The following is an 18,573-nucleotide window of genomic DNA, read 5'->3' on the forward strand; positions in this document are numbered from 1 at the left end:
GCCTTCAGGGCTGTGGATCTCTCCCAGTCAATTGACGCGCCGAGGTTGCCTGCCTCGTACTCTAGTTCAATCAACCTTTGGATACGATCCACCTCCCTCCTTTCCTCCCTTTTTTTCCTCTTACAATATCCTATTATAAAAGCCCTAATCCTTACCTTAACTAAATCCCACCACTCTAACACCCCCTCGCACATGGACCGGAGGCCTTCAAGCCCCCGAAAGAAACCAAAAAAGGCGTCAACGAAAGCTTGCTCCTCCAGCACATCCCGATCTAATTTCCAGTACCCCCTACCGAAGAGGCAGACTGGTGGCCCCACCTGCAGGAGCACCCCGTCGTGATCCGAGAAGAACACAGGCAACAGCCGCCCAGACAACTGACCCAAAGACCTAGATAGAAAAATGTAATCGAGCCTCCGCGCAACCCCCCGAGAGTTGCGCCATGTGGGACCAGCCATTGTCGGAGTAGTGTGCAGGCCTCCATCAACCAGGCCATGGCAAGCCATTAGCCCGGTGATGGCGCCTGCACTACTATCCCCCGCTAACCCTAAATCTATGTTAAAATCCCCTCCTATCACCAAGTGCCTATTTGTGACACACAGGGGCGCCAGACAGTCCACCATCTCCCTCCTGTCTGCCGCCACCTGTGGCCCATACACCACCACTAACCTATACCTACTATCCCTAAAAGTGACATCCACCCCCAACACCCTCCCCTGCATTACAACAAAAGTACTCTCTACTCTAACCTCCCTATTCCCAAACAAAATCCCCACCCCCGTAGAGTGAACCCCACCTATACCCCAAATTGACTCCCCCTTATCCCACTCCCTACTAAACCTCACGACATCCCCTCCATCCCTTAGGTGAACCTCCTGTAAAAAACAAACATCAAAACCCACCCCCTCTAAAAAACTAAAAGCCGCCCTCCTTTTAACATAATCCCTTAAACCCCTTACATTTAAACTAAACAAATTCAACATAAGGTTCTATTATAACCAAAAACAAAAACAAAAACCATTACTTTTCCAAAAAAATACCAAAACAATCACAAAAAAACAGGAGGCTCACCTGATGCTCCCCTGCTCCTTCTCATCCGGCGGGGACGTCTTCTCCTCTCCTGACGTCCCCCCGTCCTCCTCCATCTCTCCAACCCAGGATGCAGGTATGGTGTTTGGCCTCGGTGTGCTCTGCACCCTGGGTTCCTCACCACCACCCTCCATTCCTCTCTCCCTGTAAGAGTCCAGGTTTAGAGTAGGGGACCCCATCTCCTCAAAGAGGAGTTGAGATCCCCCCCCAGACACCCGACACTGGGCCACGCCCTGGGGGTCCCCCTCCACCCAACACGGAGGGGCTAAGGAGTCCAGCAAGGTCAAGGACACCTTTCCCTCCCCCATCCCTCGCTTGGCAACCCCCTCCACCCCCCCCTCCCTTTCACTGCCAGTCGAGCACCCCCTCTTCTTAACTTTCTTCCTAGGAGTTGGAGGTAAAGGGGAGACACCCCCCTTCCCTGCCAACTCCTCCACCATTCCTCTCATCTCTTCCACGAGGGCGCTCGACATGCTGTCCCCCCACTCCCTCACGCCCCTTCCCTCCTCCTCCTCCTCCCCCGCCACCGGCACCCCCTCCATCACCTCTCCCTCCATTGTCACTGTCTCTCGCTCCTCCACTCCCTTTCTTCCTTTCGATTCCTTCCCTTCTGCTCCCGTGTCTTCTTTTTTCCCTTGCCCTCCTGCTGTCGCTCCTTGCTCCTCTTCTTTCCGTTCTTGTCTCTTGTCCTTTTCCTGTGATGTCCTTCCTTCCCCTCTTCTTCCCCCATCCCCCGCTCCTGCTCCCCCCCCAGCTGCAGACGCGTATGACCTCTGACGAGCCGGGCACTCCCGCCACAGGTGTGCTGACGAGCCACACCCGTGGCACGCCTTAGGCTCGTCGCAGTCCCTCGCCTCGTGCTCCGCAGATCCACAAATTCTGCACTTTTTTGTGCTGCACGAGGCGAGGATATGACCGTAGGCCATACAACGCCTGCAAAATGGGGGCTGACGTGCGTAAAACAACGTCCCCCTGTCAGCCCCCAGGGAGAACATAGCGGGAGGATGGAGGTAGCCACCCTGTCCCTTTGGGTCCTCCCTGAGTAGGGCCTGGAACCCTCTTCTCCCATTCCAAAACCCCAGGGAGTCCCTGAGGAGCCTTGCTGAGGAGACCTTGTCCATATACCGCCCTAGAAAGGCCCTCACCTCTTCGTCCTTGACATGCGGGTTATACATAGTTACTGTTACAACCCTGAAGCTGTTCCTCGCCAGGCTCGTAACTTCATAATGGCACATAGGCCTTTCTCCTTCCACTGCCTTCACTTTCTTCATGATTTCATCATGTTTTTCCTCCGTGTAGCAGGTCACATCGTATGCCCTCTCCATCGGGTTACCCTGGAGGCAGAGGACATCTTTTACCATCAATTTTAGGCTTCCCATCAGGATGGTTCTTGCAAATGTTTCTCTCCCGAATTGCTCAACCTCCTTGTCTTTCCAGGCAAATCTGACCGTGTTTGCCAATCCGACTCCCGGAACCGTCCTGTTCTGTGTACTTCTCTCCATGACGTCAAGAAAAAAGCTCTCTTAAAAAGAAGCCAAAGGGAAAAAGGACATCGGAAAATCCGATTCCTATAAACAAAAACAACAAAATTTTTCTCCCTCCTGCCTTCCTTCGACCTTCTGGCTCAGCGGGCTTTGGGGCACCTCGGTACCAAGCTTGATCTGAGCCAAAAGGCCGAGAAGCGATAACCCACAAATTGACCCCTGCACCCGCCGGGCCCCCGGGGGTCTCGGCAGACCTCAGCGGTTTGGCAAAAGTTGTCTCCTCCCCACCCGACGTTTCCCTGGTGACAGGCGGGTGTTTTTTTTAACAAGTCGCTAATGCGTCTTTAAGTCACTAGCTCTTTAAGCCTAGTGCGACTATTTGTTCAAAGCCCGGAAAACACGTCAGTCGTCGTCGGGCTTGAACTCAATTGCCCGAGCGACTACTTTGAGTGGAAAAATACGCCGGTCGGTCGGTCGGTCGGTCGGTCGGTCGGTCGGTCGGTCAGCCGGCTTCAAGTCAAACGCCTGAGCAAAAAGTCTCGGCGTCATCTCTGTCAATTTCTCTTGAAACAAGATACCGGGCTCTGCCAGAAGCAAAGCCCTTCCAAAAATATGTTGAACTCGTAAGTGTTCCTCTCCACGGAAGTCTTTAGTAAAAGGCGAAAGGCTTGTGCGTAATGAAGAGAAACCAGAGTCGTATGGAAGTCAGAGGTCGGGGCCCGAGACACACACTGTGCACTCTAGGCCGGGTGCCCGCGGGTGGTTCCCGAACCCACTCTTCCAAGTTTGAGGGCTGTGGGTAAAAATTCAAAGACAGACAGACAGACAGACAGACAGACAGACAGACAGACAATCCTGGTGAAGTGATTGTATTTTTTGGGGGGGGGTCAAAAACAGAGACAGACAGACAGACAGACAGACAGACAGACAGACAGACAGACAGACAGACAGACAGACAATCCTGGTGAAGTGATTGTATTTTTTGGGGGGGTCAAAAACAGACAGACAGACAGACAGACAGACAGACAGACAGACAGACAGACAGACAGACAATCCTGGTGAAGTGATTGTATTTTTTGGGGGGGTCAAAAACAGAGACAGACAGACAGACAGACAGACAGACAGACAGACAGACAGACAGACAGACAATCCTGGTGAAGTGATTGTAATTTTTTGGGGGGGGTCAAAAACAGACAGACACACACACACACACAGAGACACACACACAGAGACACACACACACACACACACACACACAGAGACACACACACACACACACACACACACACAGAGACACACACACACACACACACACACACAATCCTGGCCAATGTTTTTTTTTTTTTTTTTTTTGTTTTTTTTTTTTAAGTAAAATGGCGGGAAAACGGGGGACCCCATGAAGGGGGCTTCGCCCTTGTTTCAGTTTGGATGATTCTTCTTTTTTCATTCCTTCTCTTCTTCTGCTAGCTGTTTTACATAGCTTTGCGTATTTCTTTTTCCTTGACAATGAGAGAAAAGTGTTGCACCGTTCCCGGAGGTACTGCAATACCGGGTCGATGCGTGGAGCGGACGGAGCAAGCCCCATTTCCGACTCCCTGTTCGAAAAATCCATTTAATATGTAGTCCCCCGATGGGGGACGTATCAGATATTAAACTGATAAGAACAGATTTTTTTTTTAGAAAAAATAATTTATTACATTCAATACCATTCATTCTTTACAAAATCATATATTTCTTTCAAACTCAAATACTGTTATTTAATTTATAAAACAAAACAAATACCCCAAAACAAAACTCAGGGGAGCATCGTCCCTCCCCGTCATCCTACGCACTAACTTTCCCTATCTCCCCGTCCCTAATCTAAAATAACCCCAGCCCTAATCCCCCCTTCCATCTCTCCCGGGCAGCGTGCTGCCCCCACTTCGTCTCCTCCGTCTTCATCCTCCCTCTCAGATCTCCTTCCACCCTCCTCACTATGCCTTCCACCCCACAATCTCTCCCTGTCTTAACCATGTTCTGCCTGGCTTCCCACAGCCCCCGCTTAAAGAGGCTCATGAGAAGCCAGAGCAGAAACCTATCCCTATCCGTCCCCCTCGCTCTCCCTACACCTCTCTCTAGCCTAGCCCACGTCAATACAAAATCCCCTCTTACCCTTCCTAACAACACCCGTGCCTTTGCCCATACTACTCCGGCAATGGCACAGTCCCAAAAGACATGACGCACAGTCTCCTCCCTGCCACAAGAAAGTCTTGGGCAGGTGGGGGATCGCGCCAAGCTATGCCGGTACATGGTGGAGCGTACCGGCAAACACTTGTGGAGGCTCAACCAATTCAGGTCCTTGAGCCTGTTGTCTAGACCCCGCGCCTGCACTCCCTCCCAGACCACCGCCGGGATGCCCACTACAGGTGCCGGACTTACTGCCCGTCTGACCTCCTCGTACAGGTGCCTGTGATCTAAACCTACTCGGGCGACTTCAACCTCGGGGTGCGCACGCAGCCACTTGGCCGCATGGCCAAAGTGCCACGGCAGCTGTTCCGCCCGAGGACCCGTGTTAGACCACACCATTACGCTTCTCGCCTGATACGAGAAGAACACCCGCAGGAGGTAACCGGACGGGTGTAGTACTGGCTGAGCAAGCTCCGTCAACAGAAACGAAACAAAAATGGCGTCCAGCTTGAGGGGGAGATGTGGTACCCCCCTACCTCCCTCCCCGATGGGACAGATCATGCGTGCCCTGGCGACCCACTCGTACCTGCCACCCCACATGAACTGAAACACCAGCCTCACTAGATGCCTCCTCAAACAAGCCGGCAATGGATAGATGTACGCCAAGTACAATAGAGATGGCAATACATCCACCTTGAGAACCAGGACCTTGCCTAAAAAGGACAACGACCTAGCCCTCCACATCGCTAGCTTCTTCTGTACCACTGCGATGCCCATGTTCCAGTTCAGCGTCGCTGAGCCGGAGGTCTCAAAATGGACCCCGAGTATCCTCAGGGCCCCGTTACAGAGAGATAACCCTCCGGGCACATCCGTCCTACCACTCCATCTTCCGAAAAACTTAACGGAAGACTTCGCGTGGTTAAGAACCGCCCCCGACGCTCGGGTGAAGTCCCCAATAATGTCAAGGGACCTTGTCAGGCACGAGTCCTTGCAAAGCAGCAAGGATGTGTCGTCGGCGTACTGTGTCAACTTGACACGGAGACCGCCACTTCCAGGGATCAGCAAGCCCTCCACCCCTGTGTCTGCCCTAATGGCAGCCCCCAGAGGCTCCATGTACAGAACGAAGAGGAGAGCCGAGAGCGGGCATCCCTGCCTGACCCCAGACGAGAGGTCAAAAACGTCACCTAAGTGACTGTTTACGCTAACTCGGCACCCCGCTCCGACATATAATGTACGGATCCATCCTATAAACTTCTCCCCAAATCCTAATCTACCTAACACCCTGAATAGAAAGGATCTATTCACGCGATCAAAGGCTTTCGCCTGATCAAGCGCTGCTACCATTAAAGGCAGCCCCCTATCTTCTACCCAAGCGATGGAGTCCCTGATCAACTGTAGGTTCCATCTGATCGAGCGACCCTCTACCCCGCACGTCTGATCCTCATGGACGACGTAGGGAAGGGCTGTGCGCAACCGGTCTGCTAAAACCTTTGCAAGTAGCTTGTAATCTACGCACAGCATGGTCAACGGCCGCCAGTTGCCCAGGTCGGTTGCTTCCCCCTTCTTATAAAGAAGTGACAGCACACCGACAGCCATTGATCCCCCCGGGACCCCCGTCTCAAGGATGGCCTTCAAGACTTCGAGGACCACTGGTCCAAGTATACCCCAAAACTTGAGGTAAAACTCGGCCGGCAGCCCATCCATCCCAGGCACCTTCCCTTTTCCCATCCTCCTGAGAGCGCTCTCAACCTCCTCGAGGGAGATCTGAGCCTCCATCACATCTCTAATGTCCTCCGGCAATCGCCGGGACAAGTGTTCTAAAAACACATTTCCCTGCTCTACATCTATTACCCTCTCTTTAAATAAACCTCGGAAATGATCAGTTGTTACCCTGACCATTTCCTCCGGTTTTCTAACTATGCTACCATCTTCTTTCCTCACCCCATGCATTATCTTCCTACTCTGTCTGCCCCTAACCGACTTAAAGAACATAGCGGAACAATTCTCATTATGTTCTAGAAAGCCATTATGCGCACGCTCCAGGAAAGCTCGAGCCTTCCGCTCCTGCAGCTCCCTGAGCTGCGCCTTCAGGGCTGTGGATCTCTCCCAGTCAATTGACGCGCCGAGGTTGCCTGCCTCGTACTCTAGTTCAATCAACCTTTGGATACGATCCACCTCCCTCCTTTCCTCCCTTTTTTTCCTCTTACAATATCCTATTATAAAAGCCCTAATCCTTACCTTAACTAAATCCCACCACTCTAACACCCCCTCGCACATGGACCGGAGGCCTTCAAGCCCCCGAAAGAAACCAAAAAAGGCGTCAACGAAAGCTTGCTCCTCCAGCACATCCCGATCTAATTTCCAGTACCCCCTACCGAAGAGGCAGACTGGTGGCCCCACCTGCAGGAGCACCCCGTCGTGATCCGAGAAGAACACAGGCAACAGCCGCCCAGACAACTGACCCAAAGACCTAGATAGAAAAATGTAATCGAGCCTCCGCGCAACCCCCCGAGAGTTGCGCCATGTGGGACCAGCCATTGTCGGAGTAGTGTGCAGGCCTCCATCAACCAGGCCATGGCAAGCCATTAGCCCGGTGATGGCGCCTGCACTACTATCCCCCGCTAACCCTAAATCTATGTTAAAATCCCCTCCTATCACCAAGTGCCTATTTGTGACACACAGGGGCGCCAGACAGTCCACCATCTCCCTCCTGTCTGCCGCCACCTGTGGCCCATACACCACCACTAACCTATACCTACTATCCCTAAAAGTGACATCCACCCCCAACACCCTCCCCTGCATTACAACAAAAGTACTCTCTACTCTAACCTCCCTATTCCCAAACAAAATCCCCACCCCCGTAGAGTGAACCCCCCCTATACCCCAAATTGACTCCCCCTTATCCCACTCCCTACTAAACCTCACGACATCCCCTCCATCCCTTAGGTGAACCTCCTGTAAAAAACAAACATCAAAACCCACCCCCTCTAAAAAACTAAAAGCCGCCCTCCTTTTAACATAATCCCTTAAACCCCTTACATTTAAACTAAACAAATTCAACATAAGGTTCTATTATAACCAAAAACAAAAACAAAAACCATTACTTTTCCAAAAAAATACCAAAACAATCACAAAAAAACAGGAGGCTCACCTGATGCTCCCCTGCTCCTTCTCATCCGGCGGGGACGTCTTCTCCTCTCCTGACGTCCCCCCGTCCTCCTCCATCTCTCCAACCCAGGATGCAGGTATGGTGTTTGGCCTCGGTGTGCTCTGCACCCTGGGTTCCTCACCACCACCCTCCATTCCTCTCTCCCTGTAAGAGTCCAGGTTTAGAGTAGGGGACCCCATCTCCTCAAAGAGGAGTTGAGATCCCCCCCCAGACACCCGACACTGGGCCACGCCCTGGGGGTCCCCCTCCACCCAACACGGAGGGGCTAAGGAGTCCAGCAAGGTCAAGGACACCTTTCCCTCCCCCATCCCTCGCTTGGCAACCCCCTCCACCCCCCCCTCCCTTTCACTGCCAGTCGAGCACCCCCTCTTCTTAACTTTCTTCCTAGGAGTTGGAGGTAAAGGGGAGACACCCCCCTTCCCTGCCAACTCCTCCACCATTCCTCTCATCTCTTCCACGAGGGCGCTCGACATGCTGTCCCCCCACTCCCTCCCGCCCCTTCCCTCCGCCTCCTCCTCCCCCCCCCACCGGCACCCCCTCCATCACCTCTCCCTCCATTGTCACTGTCTCTCGCTCCTCCACTCCCTTTCTTCCTTTCGATTCCTTCCCTTCTGCTCCCGTGTCTTCTTTTTTCCCTTGCCCTCCTGCTGTCGCTCCTTGCTCCTCTTCTTTCCGTTCTTGTCTCTTGTCCTTTTCCTGTGATGTCCTTCCTTCCCCTCTTCTTCCCCCATCCCCCGCTCCTGCCCCCCCCCCAGCTGCAGACGCGTATGACCTCTGACGAGCCGGGCACTCCCGCCACAGGTGTGCTGACGAGCCACACCCGTGGCACGCCTTAGGCTCGTCGCAGTCCCTCGCCTCGTGCTCCGCAGATCCACAAATTCTGCACTTTTTTGTGCTGCACGAGGCGAGGATATGACCGTAGGCCATACAACGCCTGCAAAATGGGGGCTGACGTGCGTTAAAACAACGTCCCCCTGTCAGCCCCCAGGGAGAACATAGCGGGAGGATGGAGGTAGCCACCCTGTCCCTTTGGGTCCTCCCTGAGTAGGGCCTGGAACCCTCTTCTCCCATTCCAAAACCCCAGGGAGTCCCTGAGGAGCCTTGCTGAGGAGACCTTGTCCATATACCGCCCTAGAAAGGCCCTCACCTCTTCGTCCTTGACATGCGGGTTATACATAGTTACTGTTACAACCCTGAAGCTGTTCCTCGCCAGGCTCGTAACTTCATAATGGCACATAGGCCTTTCTCCTTCCACTGCCTTCACTTTCTTCATGATTTCATCATGTTTTTCCTCCGTGTAGCAGGTCACATCGTATGCCCTCTCCATCGGGTTACCCTGGAGGCAGAGGACATCTTTTACCATCAATTTTAGGCTTCCCATCAGGATGGTTCTTGCAAATGTTTCTCTCCCGAATTGCTCAACCTCCTTGTCTTTCCAGGCAAATCTGACCGTGTTTGCCAATCCGACTCCCGGAACCGTCCTGTTCTGTGTACTTCTCTCCATGACGTCAAGAAAAAAGCTCTCTTAAAAAGAAGCCAAAGGGAAAAAGGACATCGGAAAATCCGATTCCTATAAACAAAAACAACAAAATTTTTCTCCCTCCTGCCTTCCTTCGACCTTCTGGCTCAGCGGGCTTTGGGGCACCTCGGTACCAAGCTTGATCTGAGCCAAAAGGCCGAGAAGCGATAACCCACAAATTGACCCCTGCACCCGCCGGGCCCCCGGGGGTCTCGGCAGACCTCAGCGGTTTGGCAAAAGTTGTCTCCTCCCCACCCGACGTTTCCCTGGTGACAGGCGGGTGTTTTTTTTAACAAGTCGCTAATGCGTCTTTAAGTCACTAGCTCTTTAAGCCTAGTGCGACTATTTGTTCAAAGCCCGGAAAACACGTCAGTCGTCGTCGGGCTTGAACTCAATTGCCCGAGCGACTACTTTGAGTGGAAAAATACGCCGGTCGGTCGGTCGGTCGGTCGGTCGGTCGGTCGGTCGGTCAGCCGGCTTCAAGTCAAACGCCTGAGCAAAAAGTCTCGGCGTCATCTCTGTCAATTTCTCTTGAAACAAGATACCGGGCTCTGCCAGAAGCAAAGCCCTTCCAAAAATATGTTGAACTCGTAAGTGTTCCTCTCCACGGAAGTCTTTAGTAAAAGGCGAAAGGCTTGTGCGTAATGAAGAGAAACCAGAGTCGTATGGAAGTCAGAGGTCGGGGCCCGAGACACACACTGTGCACTCTAGGCCGGGTGCCCGCGGGTGGTTCCCGAACCCACTCTTCCAAGTTTGAGGGCTGTGGGTAAAAATTCAAAGACAGACAGACAGACAGACAGACAGACAGACAGACAGACAATCCTGGTGAAGTGATTGTATTTTTTGGGGGGGGGGTCAAAAACAGAGACAGACAGACAGACAGACAGACAGACAGACAGACAGACAGACAGACAGACAGACAGACAATCCTGGTGAAGTGATTGTATTTTTTGGGGGGGTCAAAAACAGAGACAGACAGACAGACAGACAGACAGACAGACAGACAGACAGACAGACAGACAATCCTGGTGAAGTGATTGTATTTTTTGGGGGGGTCAAAAACAGAGACAGACAGACAGACAGACAGACAGACAGACAGACAGACAGACAGACAGACAATCCTGGTGAAGTGATTGTAATTTTTTGGGGGGGGTCAAAAAACAGACAGACACACACACACACACAGAGACACACACACAGAGACACACACACACACACACACACACACAGAGACACACACACACACACACACACACACACAGAGACACACACACACACACACACACACACAATCCTGGCCAATGTTTTTTTTTTTTTTTTTTTTTTGTTTTTTTTTTTTTAAGTAAAATGGGGGGGAAAACGGGGGACCCCATGAAGGGGGCTTCGCCCTTGTTTCAGTTTGGATGATTCTTCTTTTTTCATTCCTTCTCTTCTTCTGCTAGCTGTTTTACATAGCTTTGCGTATTTCTTTTTCCTTGACAATGAGAGAAAAGTGTTGCACCGTTCCCGGAGGTACTGCAATACCGGGTCGATGCGTGGAGCGGACGGAGCAAGCCCCATTTCCGACTCCCTGTTCGAAAAATCCATTTAATATGTAGTCCCCCGATGGGGGACGTATCAGATATTAAACTGATAAGAACAGATACTACACTTGATCTGAGCCAAAAGGCCGAGAAGCGATAACCCACAAATTGACCCCTGCACCCGCCGGGCCCCCGGGGGTCTCGGCAGACCTCAGCGGTTTGGCAAAAGTTGTCTCCTCCCCACCCGACGTTTCCCTGGTGACAGGCGGGTGTTTTTTTTAACAAGTCGCTAATGCGTCTTTAAGTCACTAGCTCTTTAAGCCTAGTGCGACTATTTGTTCAAAGCCCGGAAAACACGTCAGTCGTCGTCGGGCTTGAACTCAATTGCCCGAGCGACTACTTTGAGTGGAAAAATACGCCGGTCGGTCGGTCGGTCGGTCGGTCGGTCAGCCGGCTTCAAGTCAAACGCCTGAGCAAAAAGTCTCGGCGTCATCTCTGTCAATTTCTCTTGAAACAAGATACCGGGCTCTGCCAGAAGCAAAGCCCTTCCAAAAATATGTTGAACTCGTAAGTGTTCCTCTCCACGGAAGTCTTTAGTAAAAGGCGAAAGGCTTGTGCGTAATGAAGAGAAACCAGAGTCGTATGGAAGTCAGAGGTCGGGGCCCGAGACACACACTGTGCACTCTAGGCCGGGTGCCCGCGGGTGGTTCCCGAACCCACTCTTCCAAGTTTGAGGGCTGTGGGTAAAAATTCAAAGACAGACAGACAGACAGACAGACAGACAGACAGACAGACAGACAGACAGACAATCCTGGTGAAGTGATTGTATTTTTTGGGGGGGGTCAAAAACAGAGACAGACAGACAGACAGACAGACAGACAGACAGACAGACAGACAGACAGACAGACAGACAATCCTGGTGAAGTGATTGTATTTTTTGGGGGGGTCAAAAACAGAGACAGACAGACAGACAGACAGACAGACAGACAGACAGACAGACAATCCTGGTGAAGTGATTGTATTTTTTGGGGGGGGTCAAAAACAGAGACAGACAGACAGACAGACAGACAGACAGACAGACAGACAGACAGACAGACAATCCTGGTGAAGTGATTGTAATTTTTTGGGGGGGGTCAAAAACAGACAGACACACACACACACACAGAGACACACACACAGAGACACACACACACACACACACACACACAGAGACACACACACACACACACACACACACACAGAGACACACACACACACACACACACACACAATCCTGGCCAATGTTTTTTTTTTTTTTTTTTTTTGTTTTTTTTTTTTAAGTAAAATGGCGGGAAAACGGGGGACCCCATGAAGGGGGCTTCGCCCTTGTTTCAGTTTGGATGATTCTTCTTTTTTCATTCCTTCTCTTCTTCTGCTAGCTGTTTACATAGCTTTGCGTATTTCTTTTTCCTTGACAATGAGAGAAAAGTGTTGCACCGTTCCCGGAGGTACTGCAATACCGGGTCGATGCGTGGAGCGGACGGAGCAAGCCCCATTTCCGACTCCCTGTTCGAAAAATCCATTTAATATGTAGTCCCCCGATGGGGGACGTATCAGATATTAAACTGATAAGAACAGATTTTTTTTTTAGAAAAAATAATTTATTACATTCAATACCATTCATTCTTTACAAAATCATATATTTCTTTCAAACTCAAATACTGTTATTTAATTTATAAAACAAAACAAATACCCCAAAACAAAACTCAGGGGAGCATCGTCCCTCCCCGTCATCCTACGCACTAACTTTCCCTATCTCCCCGTCCCTAATCTAAAATAACCCCAGCCCTAATCCCCCCTTCCATCTCTCCCGGGCAGCGTGCTGCCCCCACTTCGTCTCCTCCGTCTTCATCCTCCCTCTCAGATCTCCTTCCACCCTCCTCACTATGCCTTCCACCCCACAATCTCTCCCTGTCTTAACCATGTTCTGCCTGGCTTCCCACAGCCCCCGCTTAAAGAGGCTCATGAGAAGCCAGAGCAGAAACCTATCCCTATCCGTCCCCCTCGCTCTCCCTACACCTCTCTCTAGCCTAGCCCACGTCAATACAAAATCCCCTCTTACCCTTCCTAACAACACCCGTGCCTTTGCCCATACTACTCCGGCAATGGCACAGTCCCAAAAGACATGACGCACAGTCTCCTCCCTGCCACAAGAAAGTCTTGGGCAGGTGGGGGATCGCGCCAAGCTATGCCGGTACATGGTGGAGCGTACCGGCAAACACTTGTGGAGGCTCAACCAATTCAGGTCCTTGAGCCTGTTGTCTAGACCCCCGCGCCTGCACTCCCTCCCAGACCACCGCCGGGATGCCCACTACAGGTGCCGGACTTACTGCCCGTCTGACCTCCTCGTACAGGTGCCTGTGATCTAAACCTACTCGGGCGACTTCAACCTCGGGGTGCGCACGCAGCCACTTGGCCGCATGGCCAAAGTGCCACGGCAGCTGTTCCGCCCGAGGACCCGTGTTAGACCACACCATTACGCTTCTCGCCTGATACGAGAAGAACACCCGCAGGAGGTAACCGGACGGGTGTAGTACTGGCTGAGCAAGCTCCGTCAACAGAAACGAAACAAAAATGGCGTCCAGCTTGAGGGGGAGATGTGGTACCCCCCTACCTCCCTCCCCGATGGGACAGATCATGCGTGCCCTGGCGACCCACTCGTACCTGCCACCCCACATGAACTGAAACACCAGCCTCACTAGATGCCTCCTCAAACAAGCCGGCAATGGATAGATGTACGCCAAGTACAATAGAGATGGCAATACATCCACCTTGAGAACCAGGACCTTGCCTAAAAAGGACAACGACCTAGCCCTCCACATCGCTAGCTTCTTCTGTACCACTGCGATGCCCATGTTCCAGTTCAGCGTCGCTGAGCCGGAGGTCTCAAAATGGACCCCGAGTATCCTCAGGGCCCCGTTACAGAGAGATAACCCTCCGGGCACATCCGTCCTACCACTCCATCTTCCGAAAAACTTAACGGAAGACTTCGCGTGGTTAAGAACCGCCCCCGACGCTCGGGTGAAGTCCCCAATAATGTCAAGGGACCTTGTCAGGCACGAGTCCTTGCAAAGCAGCAAGGATGTGTCGTCGGCGTACTGTGTCAACTTGACACGGAGACCGCCACTTCCAGGGATCAGCAAGCCCTCCACCCCTGTGTCTGCCCTAATGGCAGCCCCCAGAGGCTCCATGTACAGAACGAAGAGGAGAGCCGAGAGCGGGCATCCCTGCCTGACCCCAGACGAGAGGTCAAAAACGTCACCTAAGTGACTGTTTACGCTAACTCGGCACCCCGCTCCGACATATAATGTACGGATCCATCCTATAAACTTCTCCCCAAATCCTAATCTACCTAACACCCTGAATAGAAAGGATCTATTCACGCGATCAAAGGCTTTCGCCTGATCAAGCGCTGCTACCATTAAAGGCAGCCCCCTATCTTCTACCCAAGCGATGGAGTCCCTGATCAACTGTAGGTTCCATCTGATCGAGCGACCCTCTACCCCGCACGTCTGATCCTCATGGACGACGTAGGGAAGGGCTGTGCGCAACCGGTCTGCTAAAACCTTTGCAAGTAGCTTGTAATCTACGCACAGCATGGTCAACGGCCGCCAGTTGCCCAGGTCGGTTGCTTCCCCCCTTCTTATAAAGAAGTGACAGCACACCGACAGCCATTGATCCCCCCGGGACCCCCGTCTCAAGGATGGCCTTCAAGACTTCGAGGACCACTGGTCCAAGTATACCCCAAAACTTGAGGTAAAACTCGGCCGGCAGCCCATCCATCCCAGGCACCTTCCCTTTTCCCATCCTCCTGAGAGCGCTCTCAACCTCCTCGAGGGAGATCTGAGCCTCCATCACATCTCTAATGTCCTCCGGCAATCGCCGGGACAAGTGTTCTAAAAACACATTTCCCTGCTCTACATCTATTACCCTCTCTTTAAATAAACCTCGGAATGATCAGTTGTTACCCTGACCATTTCCTCCGGTTTTCTAACTATGCTACCATCTTCTTTCCTCACCCCATGCATTATCTTCCTACTCTGTCTGCCCCTAACCGACTTAAAGAACATAGCGGAACAATTCTCATTATGTTCTAGAAAGCCATTATGCGCACGCTCCAGGAAAGCTCGAGCCTTCCGCTCCTGCAGCTCCCTGAGCTGCGCCTTCAGGGCTGTGGATCTCTCCCAGTCAATTGACGCGCCGAGGTTGCCTGCCTCGTACTCTAGTTCAATCAACCTTTGGATACGATCCACCTCCCTCCTTTCCTCCCTTTTTTTCCTCTTACAATATCCTATTATAAAAGCCCTAATCCTTACCTTAACTAAATCCCACCACTCTAACACCCCCTCGCACATGGACCGGAGGCCTTCAAGCCCCCGAAAGAAACCAAAAAAGGCGTCAACGAAAGCTTGCTCCTCCAGCACATCCCGATCTAATTTCCAGTACCCCCTACCGAAGAGGCAGACTGGTGGCCCCCACCTGCAGGAGCACCCCGTCGTGATCCGAGAAGAACACAGGCAACAGCCGCCCAGACAACTGACCCAAAGACCTAGATAGAAAAATGTAATCGAGCCTCCGCGCAACCCCCCGAGAGTTGCGCCATGTGGGACCAGCCATTGTCGGAGTAGTGTGCAGGCCTCCATCAACCAGGCCATGGCAAGCCATTAGCCCGGTGATGGCGCCTGCACTACTATCCCCCGCTAACCCTAAATCTATGTTAAAATCCCCTCCTATCACCAAGTGCCTATTTGTGACACACAGGGGCGCCAGACAGTCCACCATCTCCCTCCTGTCTGCCGCCACCTGTGGCCCATACACCACCACTAACCTATACCTACTATCCCTAAAAGTGACATCCACCCCCAACACCCTCCCCTGCATTACAACAAAAGTACTCTCTACTCTAACCTCCCTATTCCCAAACAAAATCCCCACCCCCGTAGAGTGAACCCCACCTATACCCCAAATTGACTCCCCCTTATCCCACTCCCTACTAAACCTCACGACATCCCCTCCATCCCTTAGGTGAACCTCCTGTAAAAAACAAACATCAAAACCCACCCCCTCTAAAAACTAAAAGCCGCCCTCCTTTTAACATAATCCCTTAAACCCCTTACATTTAAACTAAACAAATTCAACATAAGGTTCTATTATAACCAAAAACAAAAACAAAAACCATTACTTTTCCAAAAAAATACCAAAACAATCACAAAAAAACAGGAGGCTCACCTGATGCTCCCCTGCTCCTTCTCATCCGGCGGGGACGTCTTCTCCTCTCCTGACGTCCCCCCGTCCTCCTCCATCTCTCCAACCCAGGATGCAGGTATGGTGTTTGGCCTCGGTGTGCTCTGCACCCTGGGTTCCTCACCACCACCCTCCATTCCTCTCTCCCTGTAAGAGTCCAGGTTTAGAGTAGGGGACCCCATCTCCTCAAAGAGGAGTTGAGATCCCCCCCCAGACACCCGACACTGGGCCACGCCCTGGGGGTCCCCCTCCACCCAACACGGAGGGGCTAAGGAGTCCAGCAAGGTCAAGGACACCTTTCCCTCCCCCATCCCTCGCTTGGCAACCCCCTCCACCCCCCCCTCCCTTTCACTGCCAGTCGAGCACCCCCTCTTCTTAACTTTCTTCCTAGGAGTTGGAGGTAAAGGGGAGACACCCCCCTTCCCTGCCAACTCCTCCACCATTCCTCTCATCTCTTCCACGAGGGCGCTCGACATGCTGTCCCCCCACTCCCTCACGCCCCTTCCCTCCTCCTCCTCCTCCCCCCGCCACCGGCACCCCCTCCATCACCTCTCCCTCCATTGTCACTGTCTCTCGCTCCTCCACTCCCTTTCTTCCTTTCGATTCCTTCCCTTCTGCTCCCGTGTCTTCTTTTTTCCCTTGCCCTCCTGCTGTCGCTCCTTGCTCCTCTTCTTTCCGTTCTTGTCTCTTGTCCTTTTCCTGTGATGTCCTTCCTTCCCCTCTTCTTCCCCCATCCCCCGCTCCTGCTCCCCCCCCAGCTGCAGACGCGTATGACCTCTGACGAGCCGGGCACTCCCGCCACAGGTGTGCTGACGAGCCACACCCGTGGCACGCCTTAGGCTCGTCGCAGTCCCTCGCCTCGTGCTCCGCAGATCCACAAATTCTGCACTTTTTTGTGCTGCACGAGGCGAGGATATGACCGTAGGCCATACAACGCCTGCAAAATGGGGGCTGACGTGCGTAAAACAACGTCCCCCTGTCAGCCCCCAGGGAGAACATAGCGGGAGGATGGAGGTAGCCACCCTGTCCCTTTGGGTCCTCCCTGAGTAGGGCCTGGAACCCTCTTCTCCCATTCCAAAACCCCAGGGAGTCCCTGAGGAGCCTTGCTGAGGAGACCTTGTCCATATACCGCCCTAGAAAGGCCCTCACCTCTTCGTCCTTGACATGCGGGTTATACATAGTTACTGTTACAACCCTGAAGCTGTTCCTCGCCAGGCTCGTAACTTCATAATGGCACATAGGCCTTTCTCCTTCCACTGCCTTCACTTTCTTCATGATTTCATCATGTTTTTCCTCCGTGTAGCAGGTCACATCGTATGCCCTCTCCATCGGGTTACCCTGGAGGCAGAGGACATCTTTTACCATCAATTTTAGGCTTCCCATCAGGATGGTTCTTGCAAATGTTTCTCTCCCGAATTGCTCAACCTCCTTGTCTTTCCAGGCAAATCTGACCGTGTTTGCCAATCCGACTCCCGGAACCGTCCTGTTCTGTGTACTTCTCTCCATGACGTCAAGAAAAAAGCTCTCTTAAAAAGAAGCCAAAGGGAAAAAGGACATCGGAAAATCCGATTCCTATAAACAAAAACAACAAAATTTTCCTCCCTCCTGCCTTCCTTCGACCTTCTGGCTCAGCGGGCTTTGGGGCACCTCGGTACCAAGCTTGATCTGAGCCAAAAGGCCGAGAAGCGATAACCCACAAATTGACCCCTGCACCCGCCGGGCCCCCGGGGGTCTCGGCAGACCTCAGCGGTTTGGCAAAAGTTGTCTCCTCCCCACCCGACGCTTTCCCTGGTGACAGGCGGGTGTTTTTTTTAACAAGTCGCTAATGCGTCTTTAAGTCACTAGCTCTTTAAGCCTAGTGCGACTATTTGTTCAAAGCCCGGAAAACACGTCAGTCGTCGTCGGGCTTGAACTCAATTGCCCGAGCGACTACTTTGAGTGGAAAAATACGCCGGTCGGTCGGTCGGTCAGCCGGCTTCAAGTCAAACGCCTGAGCAAAAAGTCTCGGCGTCATCTCTGTCAATTTCTCTTGAAACAAGATACCGGGCTCTGCCAGAAGCAAAGCCCTTCCAAAAATATGTTGAACTCGTAAGTGTTCCTCTCCACGGAAGTCTTTAGTAAAAGGCGAAAGGCTTGTGCGTAATGAAGAGAAACCAGAGTCGTATGGAAGTCAGAGGTCGGGGCCCGAGACACACACTGTGCACTCTAGGCCGGGTGCCCGCGGGTGGTTCCCGAACCCACTCTTCCAAGTTTGAGGGCTGTGGGTAAAAATTCACAGACAGACAGACAATCCTGGTGAAGTGATTGTATTTTTTGGGGGGGTCAAAAAACAGACAGACAGAC

General features: G+C 52.4%; 5 non-coding genes and 2 pseudogenes across 5 annotated transcripts; all 7 read right to left on the reverse strand.

Moving 5' to 3' along the window:
- Window positions 1-3,150: 3,150 nt before the first annotated feature.
- Window positions 3,151-3,267, reverse strand: LOC115186171 (U5 spliceosomal RNA). The gene has a single exon (XR_003875629.1). It is a non-coding gene; the product is annotated as a U5 spliceosomal RNA (small nuclear RNA).
- An 818-nt stretch (window positions 3,268-4,085) lies between these two features.
- LOC115186153 (uncharacterized) lies at window positions 4,086-4,260 on the reverse strand (annotated as a pseudogene).
- A 5,711-nt stretch (window positions 4,261-9,971) lies between these two features.
- Window positions 9,972-10,088, reverse strand: LOC115186172 (U5 spliceosomal RNA). The gene has a single exon (XR_003875630.1). It is a non-coding gene; the product is annotated as a U5 spliceosomal RNA (small nuclear RNA).
- An 826-nt stretch (window positions 10,089-10,914) lies between these two features.
- On the reverse strand, window positions 10,915-11,105 carry LOC115186170 (U2 spliceosomal RNA). The gene has a single exon (XR_003875628.1). It is a non-coding gene; the product is annotated as a U2 spliceosomal RNA (small nuclear RNA).
- Window positions 11,106-11,471: 366 nt separating this feature from the next.
- LOC115186173 (U5 spliceosomal RNA) lies at window positions 11,472-11,588 on the reverse strand. The gene has a single exon (XR_003875631.1). It is a non-coding gene; the product is annotated as a U5 spliceosomal RNA (small nuclear RNA).
- Window positions 11,589-12,412: 824 nt separating this feature from the next.
- Window positions 12,413-12,587, reverse strand: LOC115186154 (uncharacterized; annotated as a pseudogene).
- A 5,688-nt stretch (window positions 12,588-18,275) lies between these two features.
- LOC115186174 (U5 spliceosomal RNA) lies at window positions 18,276-18,392 on the reverse strand. The gene has a single exon (XR_003875632.1). It is a non-coding gene; the product is annotated as a U5 spliceosomal RNA (small nuclear RNA).
- Between the last annotated feature and the right edge of the window lie 181 nt (window positions 18,393-18,573).

This window comes from Salmo trutta, unplaced genomic scaffold, assembly GCF_901001165.1.
Source record: "Salmo trutta unplaced genomic scaffold, fSalTru1.1, whole genome shotgun sequence".
NCBI classification, from domain to species: domain Eukaryota; kingdom Metazoa; phylum Chordata; class Actinopteri; order Salmoniformes; family Salmonidae; genus Salmo; species Salmo trutta.